The sequence below is a fragment of the Apodemus sylvaticus genome, chromosome 14 (assembly GCF_947179515.1).
Source record: "Apodemus sylvaticus chromosome 14, mApoSyl1.1, whole genome shotgun sequence".
In the NCBI taxonomy this organism is placed as follows: domain Eukaryota; kingdom Metazoa; phylum Chordata; class Mammalia; order Rodentia; family Muridae; genus Apodemus; species Apodemus sylvaticus.
The window spans coordinates 31,039,686-31,056,377 of record NC_067485.1 but is presented as its reverse complement, the minus strand read 5'-3'; the positions used below and the strand labels follow the sequence as shown (position 1 = coordinate 31,056,377).

General features: G+C 38.5%; 1 protein-coding gene across 5 annotated transcripts in view; it reads left to right on the top strand.

The window, feature by feature from the left end:
- Fars2 (phenylalanyl-tRNA synthetase 2, mitochondrial) overlaps window positions 1–16,692 on the top strand; it is a 481,251-nt gene that overhangs the window by 44,811 nt on the left and 419,748 nt on the right. Inside the window, exon 2 of one of the 5 annotated variants that reach the window (XM_052156696.1) lies at window positions 9,154–9,270. The exons of the other annotated variants lie outside the window; for them this stretch is intronic. The gene's annotated coding sequence lies outside the window, so the exon portion shown is untranslated. The remainder of the gene's footprint in view (window positions 1–9,153; window positions 9,271–16,692) is intronic. 5 annotated transcript variants of the gene reach the window in all.

Below are 16,692 nucleotides of genomic sequence, written 5' to 3'. Positions count from 1 at the left end.
TTTGTGCAAAGCTATTGGCCAGTACGTGGCAACAACTTTAAATATACATTGATCTGTGTGACAGTTCTGCTTCCTACCTGACTCTATCATACAGGTCATATATAGCCCATAGAAGGCTGCTGGTCCGTATTTTCCAGTTCAGCACCATTTATTAGCCTGGATTATCTGTGGACTGTGTGGTCTGTATTCCTTTTCTCTGATGTGTAACTCCTTGGAGGTGGGCACTGGAAAGCAGCCCTTTGATGGCTATTATGTGACTGCAGCTGCAGCCTAACCCAGGCGGCTGCTGTGGTACTCCCCTGCAGGCCCTTGTAAAGGAGAATCGGGGTGGTTTCTCCTACTGAGACTTTTTCCAGCAGGGCTAGTCTGGTTGTGCCTGGAGTTCCTCCTCCTCCTCCTCCTCACTGTCTACCATCTTTCTTGAAGCTCCAGTTCCCAGGGCAGCAGGCTTGACTTTCCCCTCTTTAGAATTGTGAGCTTGGACAGGTTGTCCACATAGCACTCCAAAGGATGATGTCCACAGAGCTGCAAGATTGGCTCTGGTGTTTCCTGGTTCCTCCTTCAGTTACACTTAATAGGCATGTGGGGGTATGTAATGGTCGTGTTGTGGGTCACTCCTCTTCCCCTGGCAACATTTACAATCTGTTCATATACAGATTTTGTTAACTTACCTATCTTCTTGTGATGGCTTCAGATTCTCTCTAATTATTGCAAGTAGTTTGTGTAGATACTACCAGTTTTCAGCCCAACCCTGCAGTAATGGGCAACCCGTACCTTTAATTGGCATCACGGACATTAATCATTGAGTTGATTTGTAAAAATCCTGATCTTGGTAAATCAGCTTAGACTGTTCACAAATGCAGCTGGCAGTAGCTGCCTCTTAGCTATAATTCCTTATGCTGGCATGATATCTCAATTACAAAATTCAGGGAAATTATGCCTGCATATCTCTTTTCTGAATTAGCTGTTTTCTCCCAAAATAAATAACAGAAAGAAAAGTGGCTAACATTTTTAATCTTTCATTTTTTTTAAAAAGTGCAGTCTGCTAATACTGTTATAGGAGTTTCACATCCCATTTTTGAGAAATATTCATTGCTAGTTCAGTTTATGAAGAATAGAAATACAGTCTACATGGCATTGTAGATTATGAGGAAATTTCCTTAGGTTTACAGTTTCCTCCAAGTTAACTACATACTACAAATCTTGAGTTTATTTATTCCTCAGTTTCCTTTCTTACCTTTTTCCTTAAGTAACTAGACTATGTAGTGCAGAACTCTGAGGAATGGGTAGCATCCCTCCACCCCTGCAATTCTCTTCAAGTTGAGTCTTTAGGCATTGATAGTGACCTCGCTTTCTTGAAATGGTATATCAGCCACTGGCTTGTACTACTAGCACCATAGCTTTGGGTAAATTTTACCTCATTCAGTGATCATAATAAGAAATAAAGACTCCTTGAAATTCTTGACTTTTAAAAATCAATTTAAAAATACCTGTTTAATAGATCTTAAGATAACTAAATGGATACCTACTGAGTTTTTGTTAAAGGAAATGCTTTTTTTTTTACTGGGTTCTAATACAGGGTAGCACTACTAGGTGTCTATCAGATGTTTTTATATTATCTCTCCCCCTTTTTATGGACATGAAAACATATTTTAATTTTAACCTGGGATTGGTTTGTCTTTTATCAGTTTTGCATCCTCAAATTCACATTGGGTTGTATTTGAAAATGACCACTTAGAACATATGTTCTTTAAGAGTACTTTTGTTTCTCAATGAATTTCAGATTTGGAAGATCTAAAGATAAAAGACTTTTTCTCTTTAAAAAAGTAAGGCCTTGAATTTGTTCTTTCATTTCTTGTGTTGTAGCCATGGAAGATGAATAGCTCAGAACTCCATTGAGACAATGGACACATATTCTTCCATATTTTCAATTGACTCCTTTGTCTGTAGTGTTTTTGAAATATAACAAGTCCAAATTTTTTCATTATTGTGTCTTTTTAGGGAAGTAAAGGAACAGATGTGTTGGAAGTGTGTTTTTGTTGTTCTAGTTTGAGTTTGTTGTTTATTTTATTCTATTTCATCTCTGGTGGTGGTTAATTTTTTTTTTTTAATTATTGAAACAGCTTCTTGAATGTCCCAGGTTGACCTTGAAATTCCCATGTAGCCTATGATCCTGAACTTCTGATCTTTGTGCCTCAAACCTTCTTAGTGCTGGGATTCCAGGTATATGTCATAGTGCTCATCATTTGAGGTTCCTTCCATTTAGGTGACTTTAGTTTGTATCAAGTTGGCATGATTTATCCAGGTCATCCTGATAGGTTTTCTAATCTCAAGTTCTCATTCTTAAACACATACAACATGAGATTGAAAGGTAGGGTGGATGATCTGGATATGAGAAATTATGGGATGAATATGATATAAATACTGTACTCATTTGTGAAATTCTAAAAACAATAGTAAAATAAATGTTAGAAAGAGTATCTCCATCTAACGTTTCCCACTGAGGCCTATGGAGTTAAATAGCTCTGCTATGACCCTGATTGTCAGTGATGGAGACTTTCATCATTGCCTGTTTTCTGGGTTTTGTTTTATACTGCTCGCTGTTCTTGGGGCCTGACCATGTATGCCGCTCTAGTCAGCCTTTGCTGCTGAAGGCAGTCCTGGAGCAGTTCACCACCTTAGTGTCCTGTCTGAGAACCATGAAGAATTTTGTCTTTTTCCTTTCCTGAAACAGTCCTTCCTCTGATTGGTCTTCCCTGAGTTAAGAAACTCTTCTATTTCTATTCTTCTGGTGAGCATCATTTTTATGGGAAAATGCATAGCTAGCTTAGGAACAAGTTGTCAGGATTGGTCTTGCAATTTTAGGTAGTGCTTTATCTTACTGAGTTTCTCTCACTGTCAGATGACTCAGAATTATGAATGGTTGAAATGAATTTTCTAGGATGTGGGTTGGCTATGCACAATACCCTGCTATGGTAGATGTGCATTATACTATGATGTAAGATGTTTGCTACCTGCCATCAACCAATTAATTGTCTACCTCGCTGCCATCTGTTGTGATAGTTCTGATATTGTCTGGCTTTACCACAGACCACACAGGCAAATATTCTTTGAAACTTAATTTGGTTAAGCACTTCCTGGTTGTGTAGGTTTTTGTCTCTTTAGCTTTTTAAATATATTTTAAAATATATGGGCTCACTACATAGCTTAGATTGGGCTTGAACTATTGGTTCTCCTGCATCTATGCCTTCAGAGTGCAGATACTGGTGTCGGCTGTCACAGTTGGCTTGAAGATGTATATCATGCTCTTTCTATTGTAGTAGATCTCTTTGCCTCAGTATTAGGCACCCAAGTAGGAAACTGCATTTTAAAAAATTTAATATAACATTTTTATTGATTCTTTGGGAATTTCACATTATGCACCCTACTCACACTCATTTCCCTCCCTTCCATGTTTGTCTCTTCCCTAACAAAAATCAGCAGATCCCCCACAAAATCCCACAAGCTCAATTTGTGTTATCTATATACTCACTGGAACATAGTCGAACTCTCTGTGGCCTGCCCTGTACGTAGAACTGAGTTCTTCCCCTACCGCACCTCCACCAGAGGCCATCAGTTGTGAAGATCTACATTTCAGCATCTCCCTTACACATTTTAAGTTCTCTTTGATAGCTTCCTATTTAGAGTGCTGTGTTTTGGGGGTTGAGGGTGGGGTTGGGGTGGAATTAGGGGTTGTCATAGAAGCCTTCCATGTCCCTCTTTCTCAGCTATACATTTACAGTCATTGATATGATTACAAAGGTAGCTTCCTTGCTCTTCACAGTCATCTGGAGCCCAGTTTATGGGCCTCCACACAGCTTCTGGCTACAGCCCAGACCACAAACATCGCCTCCTGGTACAGTAGGCCTACAGCTCCAGTCAAGGCCCTCAGCAGCAGCATGGGCCGGATATCACTGTGGCCTTTGATATCACTGTGACCTCAGCAGCAGCTTAGCCCAGAAGCATCATCGTGGCTTCAGACTGCAGCACAGATCATGGACATTTGCATGGACTTCGGTGGTAACACAGGCTACAGACGTCAACACAGACGTCAGCTTCAGTAAAACTACGTACCTAGACTTGGCCCTTGGTAGCAGAATGGACCTGGATACCACCATGGCCTCAGGTTGCAGTACAGGCCGCTGAAAGTGTTCCTTGGTGCCTGCAAAGCTCACAGACATCATAGCTTCAGGCTGCAGAAGCTGCATTTCTCATGTTTGGTTGAATAGGCATTTAAAATAGCTCTCTGTGTGTGTGTTTGTGTGTGTGTGTGTGTGTGTGTATACTTCCTTACGTTGTAATGAGACAAATATCCAGTGTTTTTTTTAAATTTTACTCAGATCTTGGGAGGAAAATATTATTAGAATATATATAGGAATCTTATGGAACATAAAATAATTCACCATTAGATGGCATCAGTCAAATTTCATGGCCTACCAGGTTATTATAAAGTATACCTTAGAGGATATTTTTCTTTTCCATTCTAACCTGTTGGGTACCTAGACTTGAGTTGTCAGAATATGCATGTGCTTGAGTGCACTGTGATCATTAGTAACTTAATAATTTTTAATTATCCAGCATATTGTTTTAATCTTATTTCTCACATTGATATTTTCAAGCTTATACTTCGGTAAGCTTTGTTTGACAAATTAAATTTTGTCTTGTTTTGCTTGTCTATTTTCATTTTATTGTTACTTGTTTTTTTAAATAGAGTTTTTACCTGACTAAGACATTGCAGTTTTGAGGTGCTGTTTATTTAGATGAGAGAGTAACCAGACCTAGAAATCATATCTCTTGGGTCATTCACATATTTCTGCCTCCCTCATGTCTGGCTAGCTTAGGAATCCCTGGTCATAGGAGAATGCTCAAAAGATAGTGTTCTGCAGGTGCCTTGCCTGTTTGGCTTTTGTGACCATGTAAAGACTCACTCTCTCTCTCTCTCTCTCTCTCTCTCTCTCTCTCTCTCTCTCGCTCTCTCTCTCTCTCTCTCTCTCTCTCTGGAATTAGTCACCCTTTTATAGAGTTGGAAATTATAGTCTCATTAGGTTTGTAACTTTGAGATTGGGATTGGGTCAAAATTAATTCAACCATAGAACTTCTCTTGCTTCGACTGGAGTATGCGTTGCTTCTGTTTCAAAATGCAAGATACAGTCAGAGTATAAAATATTGAATAGAAGCGTTGAAGTTTGTTTTTATTTTGCTAACCATCATGTCAAGTTGAGGTTTTCTAGGCTAGACTGTGTCTAAAGGATGTCTTTCCCAATTAGTGAATCTGCTGAGGATCTGTGTATCAGATACTAGAATCTTTCTGAATCACTACCTCTGAGCGTGTCTGTTTCTTTAGACACGTTTTGAAAAGGTTTGTTTGTGTTACTGTGCTTGTGTCATTGGACTAGCCCATTGATAAGTCAGAAAAGACCTGTCTGTTCCCAGGCAGTCCATCCTTTAGCTAGGGTTAGACCATGAGCCTGTCCTGTCATCGTCTGAACTGATATTAAATTCTGCTAAGGCTCATCCTGTCCTGTAGCACGTCTGTTTTGGACTCTGACTTGATTCATAGAGTACAAGGTAGGAGCCTCAACTTTTACCTCTTCCATGAGTGCCTTCTAGGTGCTCTCTGCATTTGTCACATTTTATCATGGCTATGTAAGAGTCTTTAGGGCTACCCTGCTTTTCACACCTTAGAAATGCACTTATAGGTCTTAAACAGACCTTCTAGACACATGCATTTTAAAGTTTTGATGTCAGGTCTGATCATTTAAACAACAGGAATTTTTGCAAAGTAACATTTATTTTTGAGCTTTCTCCTATACCATTTTAGTGCAGTTTTATTTTAGAAAAAATACCTGGCGTTGTAGAGGTAAAACTGGGTTCCTCAGAAGTTATTGTGATGAGCATAGAAGTGTACTCTTACACACCCAAGGCCTATCTGGTGCTGTCTCCTGGGTGAACTCTCCTCTAGCATTATCCATTTGGTTCTCTCTTTGAAAAGTTAAAGTATATGAACTTTTTGACCTTTTGGAAGGCATCCTAAAACCCTCAAGCTTTAGTTTGTCTTAAAAACGCTGTTATGTATATACATAACATATGTATATTCATAAAGCAATTCATTTTAATGAAATATTTGCAGCAACTTATACATCTTCAATAGAAAAATGAATGTTGACCCTTTTAGATCATGAGCTGGATATGTCCTTCCTCACTGCTATATAACCATAGGAAGCCATCAATACAGGATTTTAATTTACAGTGGTGCCAAGTGGTGTGTTAAGAATTTATTTAAAAATTAGATCTGAGGATAAGTGGATGTCCCTATGTATGTGTGTGTACATATGAAGCACATGTGGAGGAGTTAGAGGGGATAGCACAAGCGTTCCATTTCTAATTTACTTATTTGAATTTTATATCCATACATTAAGTTACCTGTGAAATATGAGATTAATTTATTACGTAGCCTTGACTGGCCTGGGCCTCACTTTGCAGACAGTCTGGCTTTGAATTCATCGAGCTCTGACTGAATCTGCCTCCCAAGTGAAAGTGCCAGGATAAAAGGCATGTGCCATTTTGCCTGACAAGATGAATTGTTAACTTATTTGTAAGCACAGAGTTAAAATTCACAAGTCTGTGGATGTAACCCTGGAAGATGAGATAAGGTGTAAAGAGCTTTTACAGTCCTAGTAGCCAGTGATGCTCAAAAAGTGGTCATGGTGCTAATAATGACTGACGACAAGATTTTACCCTAAACCAACCTAGAGTCAGAAAATGTGACTTTCATTGTCATGGATTGTTAGTAATCTCAAAGAACTCACCCTAAAGGAGATGTTTAATGGTTTTTGTGCATGGTTTTTCTTGGTTCCCTATAATATTTTCTAATTGCCTTTAAATGTAAAATAAGTATAAGTTACTTAATATGAAGGAAGCTAGTCAGAAAAGTTATATTACCAAGAAATAAAAATGAATGCATCTAGCCAGTGTTGTTATTCTCAACAGGTGAATCCTTTTCCTTCTGGTTATTTGGTCAATGCTGCTGTCTTATGTCAGTATTAGCTCCATCTGAAAAAGCAAGAAGTATGTACATATCCATATCCATCCATATATATCCATCCACATATACTCCATATGGACCCTAATTTTAAGTATAATATATTACATATATTATATATCATATGTACATATACATATATACATATACATACATACAGATATACACACATACATACATACATACATACATAAGATTAGGGTCTGATCCTGCCTTTGGTGATCAGACCCTAATCTTATGTATGTATGTATGTATGTATGTATGTATGTGTGTATATCTCTGATGATTTGGTGATTTCTCTGATGACTTATATGTAGTTTCTAGAAGTGAAATTTGACTTGTCAGTCCCGTCCTCAATCTGTTGACATTTGATTTGAGAGAGTAGGTTTCCTAGACACTTATACTCATGCCGTGCAGAGCTATAGTCTTGAATTTCTCTGTTTCAATCCATGGCCAAACTTGAGGAGCTCTCATTGCTTTCAGTGGTTAGTCTATTGTAAAGGCTTTGCCTGCTTCACTGCTGTCTGCCTCTGCTCCTTTGAGATGCAGTAGACAGTGTAGGTCTGGCCGAGACACACTTGCTTTCCTGAGACCTGGCAATAAGGAGCAAGTTCAATGCCAGGAGGAGAGCCATAGCTAACAACACCACAGAAGTATGCTGTGTGTGCCCTTTAGTGGTGGAAGCCTTAGTCATGGATAAGCTGCATTTGTGATGCTGTAAATAGATTTGTTTTTATTCTTTGTGTCTTGTATGTATGTCTTGATATTATTTTTGTCCAGTGTTGGCATTTATAATTATTTTAATTAAATGCACAGATGTCTTTCAGATAGACATTATTGAGTTCTTATTTTGAATAAATATTCATAGTTTGAGATTAATATGTTTTTGAACAACTACTAATTGGTTACAATGTAAACTATTATCACTTTTGTTTGATGAAACCAAATTATATTGATATATTTAGCATGAGAAAATTTTTGTAGTTATATTAGCAATAATGAAATAGCTTATGATACTTAGCAAAGAGGAAAGTGAAAAATGGGTAATATTTTCTCTGTAGCACAATCACTTTTTTTGTACTCATATTGTGTAGTAGATGTTACAGCTAGCACATACCTGTACTCACCCTTTAGACAAGAATAGATTCTTGTTGGGGTTTATTGACCGTGGAGGTGCTGGCTTTGTTTACTTGATGCCTTTGTGGAGACTGGAGGACAGAAAGCAGGTTCAACCCAGAGGTCTTATTAGACTTCATAAAACAGCTGCAGAGGTGGGTGGGTAGCAGATTTGATTTCAGCTGCTTTCCCCCTTAACACTTTAGTCTTATTCATAAAGTATTATATTTTTGGGGGGGATTAAAATAAATCCAATGCTAAGATTGCTTTTTTTGTTCTGAACACTCCAAGGATAGCCAATAATCTTTCCTCTAAGTACGTTATTCAGGGTTATAAAACATCACAAAATGCAGGCCTTTCCTCTAGATGAGCAAGGACATTGTGGTCCTATGATTTTAAACTCTCAAGGCCCCCTTCACGGTCAAGTAGCTCGAAGTTGTGGGATTTAAAAATGTTGTTATGGTGGTGGCAGCCACAGTGTTGATTTAGAGCCACCATTTGTGATGTACAGAAAGAGAACAAGAGAAAAGAGAAGGAGAGGAGCCCTGGCCTTCGTTACCTTCTTAGAGCTCTGACAGCACTCAACAGAAGCAGCTTACAGAGGCGTGGTGTACACTTCCCATCTGTCATGGTGGAGAAGGTGTGGTGCTTTGGAGCAGTAAGTGAAGTTCTTCACATGCTGTAAGAATGTGATTCAGACTCTAGGCGACAATAGAGGCCAATATGTCTTTCAAGGTGCACCCTTGGAAGTCAAATGTCTGAAATGTGCAAAACCTCCTGTGTGTGTGTTGGGGAGCCTTGATAGATATTCTTTTTATTATTCAAAGCATTTAACATGAGTTAGAAGTCATTTGTCAACAACATCATTTTATTGACTGTATATTCTGTATAGTGTAGTAATTAATACAGGATTAGCAGCTGTGCATGGCTCCCATTTACTGTTCCGTATTCTGCAGATGCCGAGTCAGAGCTCTCTGGGGAAACTCCTCAGGAGCTTACAAGGAGGAAATGGCAGTGCGGTTTGGGCCATATGCTCACCCAGAACTTGGTTTCTCGCCCAAACTCAAATCAAGGTAGGCAGAATTGGAGTTTTTTGAGAATTTAGAAATTCTGGACCTTTAACTTATGTGACTAAAAGCAATTCCTTGCAGGGCTGATGAGGGCACTCAGTTGGTAGCATGCCTGTGCAGCCTGTGGGAAGTCTCCTGACTGTGGAGACTCACCTGTAATCTTAATACTCTACAAGTAGAAACACGATGCCCAGGAGTTCACTGTCATTCTTGGCTATGTAGTAAAATCCAACCAAGTCTCGGCTATATAAAACTCTTAAACAAAATCAGCACCCTTCCTCTTGAGCTTCGTCCTAGCCAGCTTTGCAAAGAAAATATAAACCATGTTTTAGCAAAAATATTGGCTTCTCTTTATATATTTATTTATTTTTGCTAGCATCTGCTGCCCTCTTTTTCTACTCATAACCTAGCCCTGGAAAAGATGACAGAAATTTGATGTAAAGAATTTAGACACTTGATTTGTTTCTAGAGAACTAAAGCATTAACATTTCTAGTTATAAATATAAAATTTTATGTTCAAGATGTATGTAATACAAATGGGTTTTTAGCAACATTAAAATCTGTTAAATTGTATCTTTGACAATTTTGCAAACTAGTTATTTTATAGCTCAAATTCTGCCTCTGTCAGCAGGAATACTGGCTCTAATCACTGAAATAAATTGTCAGTGTAGTTTTAAGTAAGGTTTCACTGGTGAGCATCTTGTAAAGGGTAGACTAGGAATGCATGAAGTGGGGTTTGGCCTCCTCCTGCCTTTGCTTTCCTTGTAGGACTCTGGCTGCACTCTTCTGATGAGTTAGTGATGTGAGCCCCAGTATTTGGAATGTTACAGTGCTGGTTTTGGCTGTGTTCTATGGTGGTGTTTTCTACGATTCCTTCTATTCACTTGCTGTTTATGCAGTCTTTAGCTAGCTCAGCTTCTCTTGATGCTGGAGATATGTGTACCCTTCTCTTTCAACTCCCATACTACACCAGGCTGATCAGCGTAGATCCTTTGTTCACTTGACTGTTGGTGCCACCGATCGTGCACTAATGTGTCACATTGAAGTCATTGTGCAAGTTAGCATTGCTCGCAATGTGGAGTCCTTGATGGTCATGCTTCTTTGGGACAATGTGGCAGGATGCGTTTCTTCATTAACTAAGGCATGAGTGGCTCTGTTTGGCCTATAAAGGTAGTTTGAGGGCGAACTCTCAGTGCTTGTAAGTGTTGCCTTCATGAAGTCTGACTGTCCAACGTAGAATGCTGCAGTGCCTTGCATTCTAAAGAAAATCTTTTCTGCATCTTATTCTCCTGTTTAAGATGACAAAACTTGTCCTCTTATCTTTTTTGTTATTTTTTACTTATGGTAGGGTAGACTGCATGACTTGTAAATCATCAGGCAGCCAGCCAAGCATGACCTTAAATTCCTGATCCTCCTCTCTGCAGTTTTCAAGTGTTATTACAGGTTTATATATGGTGCATGTCTGGCCATAGGATCTTTTGCTTTTTAATTGTTCGTATATCTCTTACATTTATGTAGTATGTTTTAATCAAGTCCACACCCCTTTTCTTCCTCTCCCAATTCCTCTTAGAAGCTCCCTACCACTTTCAGGTCTCATTTTTTTCTTGAAATTTTTTTTTTGAAAATTTCATACAATTTATTTTGATCATGTTTAGCCCCAACCTGTTTCTTTAACTTCTTTCTGCCCCCCCCCCCCGACTTGACAGCCTCTTTAAAAATATTGATTCAATAGTTCCTCAACTTCTGTTTGTACTGTCCATATATTTTTGGGTATAGGGCTATCTACTAATGTGTGGTTGACCTATACTCCTTTTTACCATACTGCATGAATTCTCAGCTAGAGAAATAAGATAAAGGGAATGCATATAGGAACAGAACAAGCCAGGTATCATTATTTGCAGATGATATGATTCTATACAGAAAATATATTAAAGTCTGAATTAGAAATTTCCTACACTGATGAACATGTTCTGCACAGTTCCTCCCTCTTCCTCTCCCTCTGTCTCTCTCTTCTTTCAAATAACCACATGGGTACTTCAATGGGATAACTGATTTTTCCATCTCAGCATCCATTAGTTGCCAGTTGCTAACTCCCTAGCTGGGGCTGAGACTTTATGAGTCCCAGTGCTATTCCTGCTGTCATTTTGGATGCTTGGTTTTACAGATGCTGTCAGAGCTACTGTGAGTTCACGTGTGCAATGCCCTGTTATATCCAGAGAATATTGTTTTGCCACAGCCTTCTACTACCTTTTGCTCTTGCAGTCTTTTTGTTTGCTCTTTTATGAAAGTGGTGGAGATGTGACATGGTGGAGATACTCATTTCTCTGTGATTAGGTAATTACCATAAGTTTTTTTTTTTTTTACCTTAAAAAGTCTAACAGTGAAATTACTCCCCTAGCTTTTTTAGATAATAAAATGTTATTTATTAGTTCATATACTCAAAACACTTGGGAGTGGTCCTTGTTCATTTCAGTGTCCTTGCTCAGATTGTGGCATAGTTGTCTCATTTAGAGTGGACCTTTTTACCAACTCTTATTCTCTGTATCTTAGCCACTTGTGGTTCTGTATTAATTACTGTCTATGATAAAACAAACAAGCAAACAAACCAAATAAAAAATGGTGAGGGTCAAGAGATGGACTGTTCTTTGGATATAAAGATAAGAACTTTATTACTATATAAATAGTAATAAGAAGTTTATTACTATTTCTGTTTAGGAGAATAACAGTATAGATTCAGAGGTAGGACCTATGACCTAGCCAGCCATGGATTTTTGGCCAATTTAATAGTACCATACAACAATTCTGCCTCATGGGGTGAACCTTCAGTGTAATAAGAAAGTGGTTGGTTACTCCTGTAGCAAGTGTGCTGTTGTTGCTCTGCTGGTTCTGTCTGGCAGGCCTAGACATTACTGAAGCTCACTGAGTTCACCCCTGTATAAGACTGTTGAGTCTCTTCTCTCCAGGCAGCACACACAGCACCAACAGCTTGAAAGCCAACCAGTAGGGATGAAACTTCCCTCTTGGTCCCAGCTATTTTATGGAACAATTGGAGGAGTATTGCTGTTAGTTCTTCGAAGATGTCGTAGAATTGTTTACTGAAGCCATCTGCCTGTGGGGATTTTGAAAATTACTGCTTTTAGCTGTAGTGGTGGTGCATACGTTTAATCCCAGCACAAAGGAGAAAGAGGTAGGTGAATCTTGAGGCCAGCTTACTCTACAGATTGAGTTCCAGGAAAGCCAGCACTACGAGGGCTACACAACAACCCTGTCTTGAAAAAAAGAGAGAGAGAGAAGAAAGAGAATGAAAAGAAGGAAGGAAGGAAGGAAGGAAGAAAGGAAGGAAGGAAGGAAGGAAGGAAGGAAAGAAGGAAGGAAGGAAGGAAGGAAGGAAGGAAGGAAGAAAGAAAGAAAGAAAGAAAGAAAGAAAGAAAGAAAGAAAGAAAGAAAGAAAGAAAGAAAGAAGTTACTACTTCTGTTGGGTCTGTTTTAAGTACTTATTTCATCTAGATTTAACTTTATTAGGTCATCTACATCTAGAAATTAATCTTCTTTCAGATTTTTCAGTTTAGTGGACTATAAAATTTTAGAGTATGTCCTTAAGATTTTCTGATTCTCTTCAGTGCCTATTAAGATGTCATTAATTTGGTCCCTGACTCCCTTGTCTCTCTGCGTATCTTAGTTATTTTGGCTAAAGTTTGTTAGCATTGTGAATCTTCGGGAAGAACTAACATTCCTATCTTTTTGTTTCCATTTTATTAATTTTTCAGTCCTGATTTTGATTCTCTCTTCCCATTTATTGTTTTCCTTTATTAATTTTAGACTTCTCAAATATTTTGATGTAGGCACTTAGTCTTATTAATTCTCCTCTCAGTACTATACCTTCATTGTGTGAATAGACTCTGATGTGTTTTGTTTTCATTTTCATTGAATTTTAAAAAATCCTTCTTGATGTCTTCCTGGACCCGGTTATCATTTTGTTTCATGTTGCTCAATTTCCCTCAGTTCAAGTATTTGTTTTTTAATTCTTTTTGCTGTTGATATCCAGCTTTATTACTGTGTTTGGGTAGAATTCAGGATAATATTTCAGTTTTTCTATATTTGTTGAGAATTGCATTGTGTCCTAAAATATGGTCAATTTTGGAGAAAATCAGCTATTGATAAGAATGCACACTCTTACTGGTGGAATGTTCTTAGAGGCCTGTTAGGCCCGTTTGATATTTATTGTCATGTAACTCCAGTGTTTGTCTTTTTAGGGTTTTCCAGATGACTTGTTTATTTGTGAGAAAAGGGTATTAAAGTCACCCACAATCAATGTAGTGGGAGTTTTAAGTCCAGTAGACATTTTTTAATGAAGTTGAATATACATCTGCACAGTGTGTGTATGTTGAGAATTGTGATAGCATTTGGTGGACTGCTCATTTGATAACTATCTTAATCTATTCACAACCTTGTACTGAAACTGTTCAGTTCAGTGTCATCTGAACAAGCTGATTGTATTTATCTCTTTTTCCCCCAGCCTAGTACAGATGAGATGCTGGAACTATTAATGTTTGAACTTTGTCCTAGCTGGAAAAATTGAGAGAAACTTACAGTACAGTAAATGTTGTATGCTACAGTGACCTGTGTAGGGAAATTGGAAGGAGATGAACAAGTAGAGCCATATAAACTTTCTTTCAAACTGTATAGCATCATGGACCTGTGGATGCCTAGGGAGGTTGGTGGTTCAAATGTAGCTGTAACTCTAGGGGTTGGTAAGGCAAGCTCTCCTAACATAGTGTCACACAGACCTATCTTGGAGTGATCTGTGAGAGAAAGGCCATTCTATCTTGCAGATTCTCATGTCTCTGTGATTAGGTGATTTCCATAAGTTTTATATATTAAAAATTCTAACAGTGAAATTATTACCCTAGTTTCTTTAGGGAATAAAAAGTTATTAGTTCAAATACTAAAACACTTAGAAGTGGTCCTTGTTTATTTCAGTGGTTGTAACTGTCCTTGCTTAGATGGGAAGTGTGCTGTCGTTCTTTGCTGTGTCTTTCCATGCGATGCTTGTTTCACAGTATGTGGTTTCCCAAGTGGATGCATCTGTTTCAGCTCACCTAATGTCACAGAAATGTCTGCTGTAGGAAAGGCTGTTGAGGATGTGATCTAGGGCTTAGGGCTAGATCCAAATTACTGCCTTATTAAAGGACCCATTACTTCAAAGGATAAGCTCTGCTCATCAGCCAGAAGCACAGAATGGAGGGTGAACAGACTTGGCCTGAGTGACTGAAATTTATCCTTGATCCAAAATAGTATGCTAGAGTTTCATCATTGGATCTGGACTTTGGATTCTTGGCAAACCAACCTTGCTATGTAATTTCTGTTTCTCCTCATCCGCTCCCTGCAAAGAGGGTCTTGCTATCTCTAATGCAAGCTAGCCTTGAACTCAGGGTAGTCTTCCTTCCTTAGATTCCCGAGCGTTGTGGTTATAAGTGTGAGTTATTTTGTCAGCTTCTATAAAATAGTAGTGGTGTTGAATTAGGGTAATGGTTAAATGAGTTGATATATATGAATTGCATGGTTAGTAAGTCAGTGCCACCAAAAATGATATTATTCATTTTTTATGATATATGATATATGCTTTATATTTTATATATAGTTATTTAGTACTCATCAGTTCTACCAGATCTTGTGCTGGAGGAGATAGATGGTAAGAAAATAGCTGCCTTTTGTGATATTCATTCTTTGCTGTGCTATCAAGGTCAATAATCTTATGGCAGGCAGCTCTTTTTATACTGAAAACTATCAAGGAGTGCTAGGATTGCATAGACTGAGGCTCATTCGTTGGCTGATGGGTCTTGGGTTTAGATGCAGTTTGAGTTTCCATTGTAAAGCAGTAGGAAGATGGTACTTTATTTCTCTGGTGTTTAGAGGTGAGGCCTTTGTAACAAGACTGGGACTAGACAAGCTCCTCAGGGTGGAATCCAATTGTGGAATCCAATTATTGAATCCCAGTGGCATTACAAGAAGTGTGTTCAGAAGAGACATGTACTTTTGCCTTCCATTTCCTGTTGTGTGACACTTTGTGTCACTGCAGGACTTTCCCAATGAGAAGACTGTCATCAGATTCTGACCTATGAAACCTCTAGGACTGTGAATCAAATAACTTGTTAAGCGTCAGGAATTTTGTTATAGCAACACACCTGGACTCACATATAGCTCACTGGTGTGCATTTGACTGGATGTTACCCCACTCCCAGGTAAATTAAATGAGGGGAATCATCTTGATCACAGATAAAGATAACTAAATCTAGAGCTCCTTGATGTGTGGCCTTCCCTACCAGTTCTGTGACACAGACACATACAATGAGGCCCATTTCCTTTTCATGCAGAATAGGGCAATGAGATATAGAGAGGAAGAATTTCAGCTCAGAGTTTGAATTGTGTGCTTAAGAGCAGCAGACCGTTAACTGCTCTGCACTGGCATAGGAAAGAGGCTTGAACTTTAAGGATGTTTCTTTTCTTTGTTCCCTTTATCCTGCAGTTTTCACATTATATTAATTATCTCCACAGCTCATATTAGGTTACACTAGAGAATCTGAATAATTCAAATAAATGTCAAAGTCAGAAAAAGAAAAAGGCTGTAATTCTTCATAGGCAATTAAAAAGGAAAATGGACTGTCTGGTTTCAAAGCATTTTGTCATAGGAAATACAAACCCCTCTTTTCCCTTCTTTTTCCCTACCCAAATGCTTTGTCACAGAAATAACTTGAGAAATCTCATTAAAAGATACCCTGGGGCTCTGGGGGTAGCTGCTTGGCTTAGTGCTGTGAACCAGTGGGCTGTAGTCCATTGGTGCCTTCAGCACCCAGGCACCCTCATTTGGATTCCTGCAAGAGCAGCCATCTGGATCCCACTTTCCCTTTTCTGAAGTCAAAAACAGGAAGCCAGGGATGTGTAGCATTGGCTACACTTGGTGGTTTATGGCTATAATCCAGCACCCGGAGGCCAAATATGTAGGATTACTCAGAGTTGAAGGCTAGCCTGGGCTACATAGTAAAAGATTTCTTCTAGCTCTATGTGTGTTATTCATGTGTTCCTGTAAAAGGCAGGAGTCTTTGATTCCTTACTGAGGCTCATGGTACATGTGTAATTATCTCCAGTGATAATTTTCTTATGTATACATTCACATTACTTTTGTCATTGGAGCCTATAACTACTTTTTTTTTTTTATCAAATGTTAGTTCCTCAAATAAATCCCCTGTGTTTTTATCAGGGTTCTCAGTCCCATTTTCCTGTCACTTTTCACTGCCTGAGCCACTGTCATAGTGTTCTAGAATTTGAAATCCATGTACATGATACTTTTGGTCCAACAGAGCACCTACTATTTATTTATCTGTCAGCATTTTATTGAAGGTTTACACAGAGCGGGCTGCACGAGCT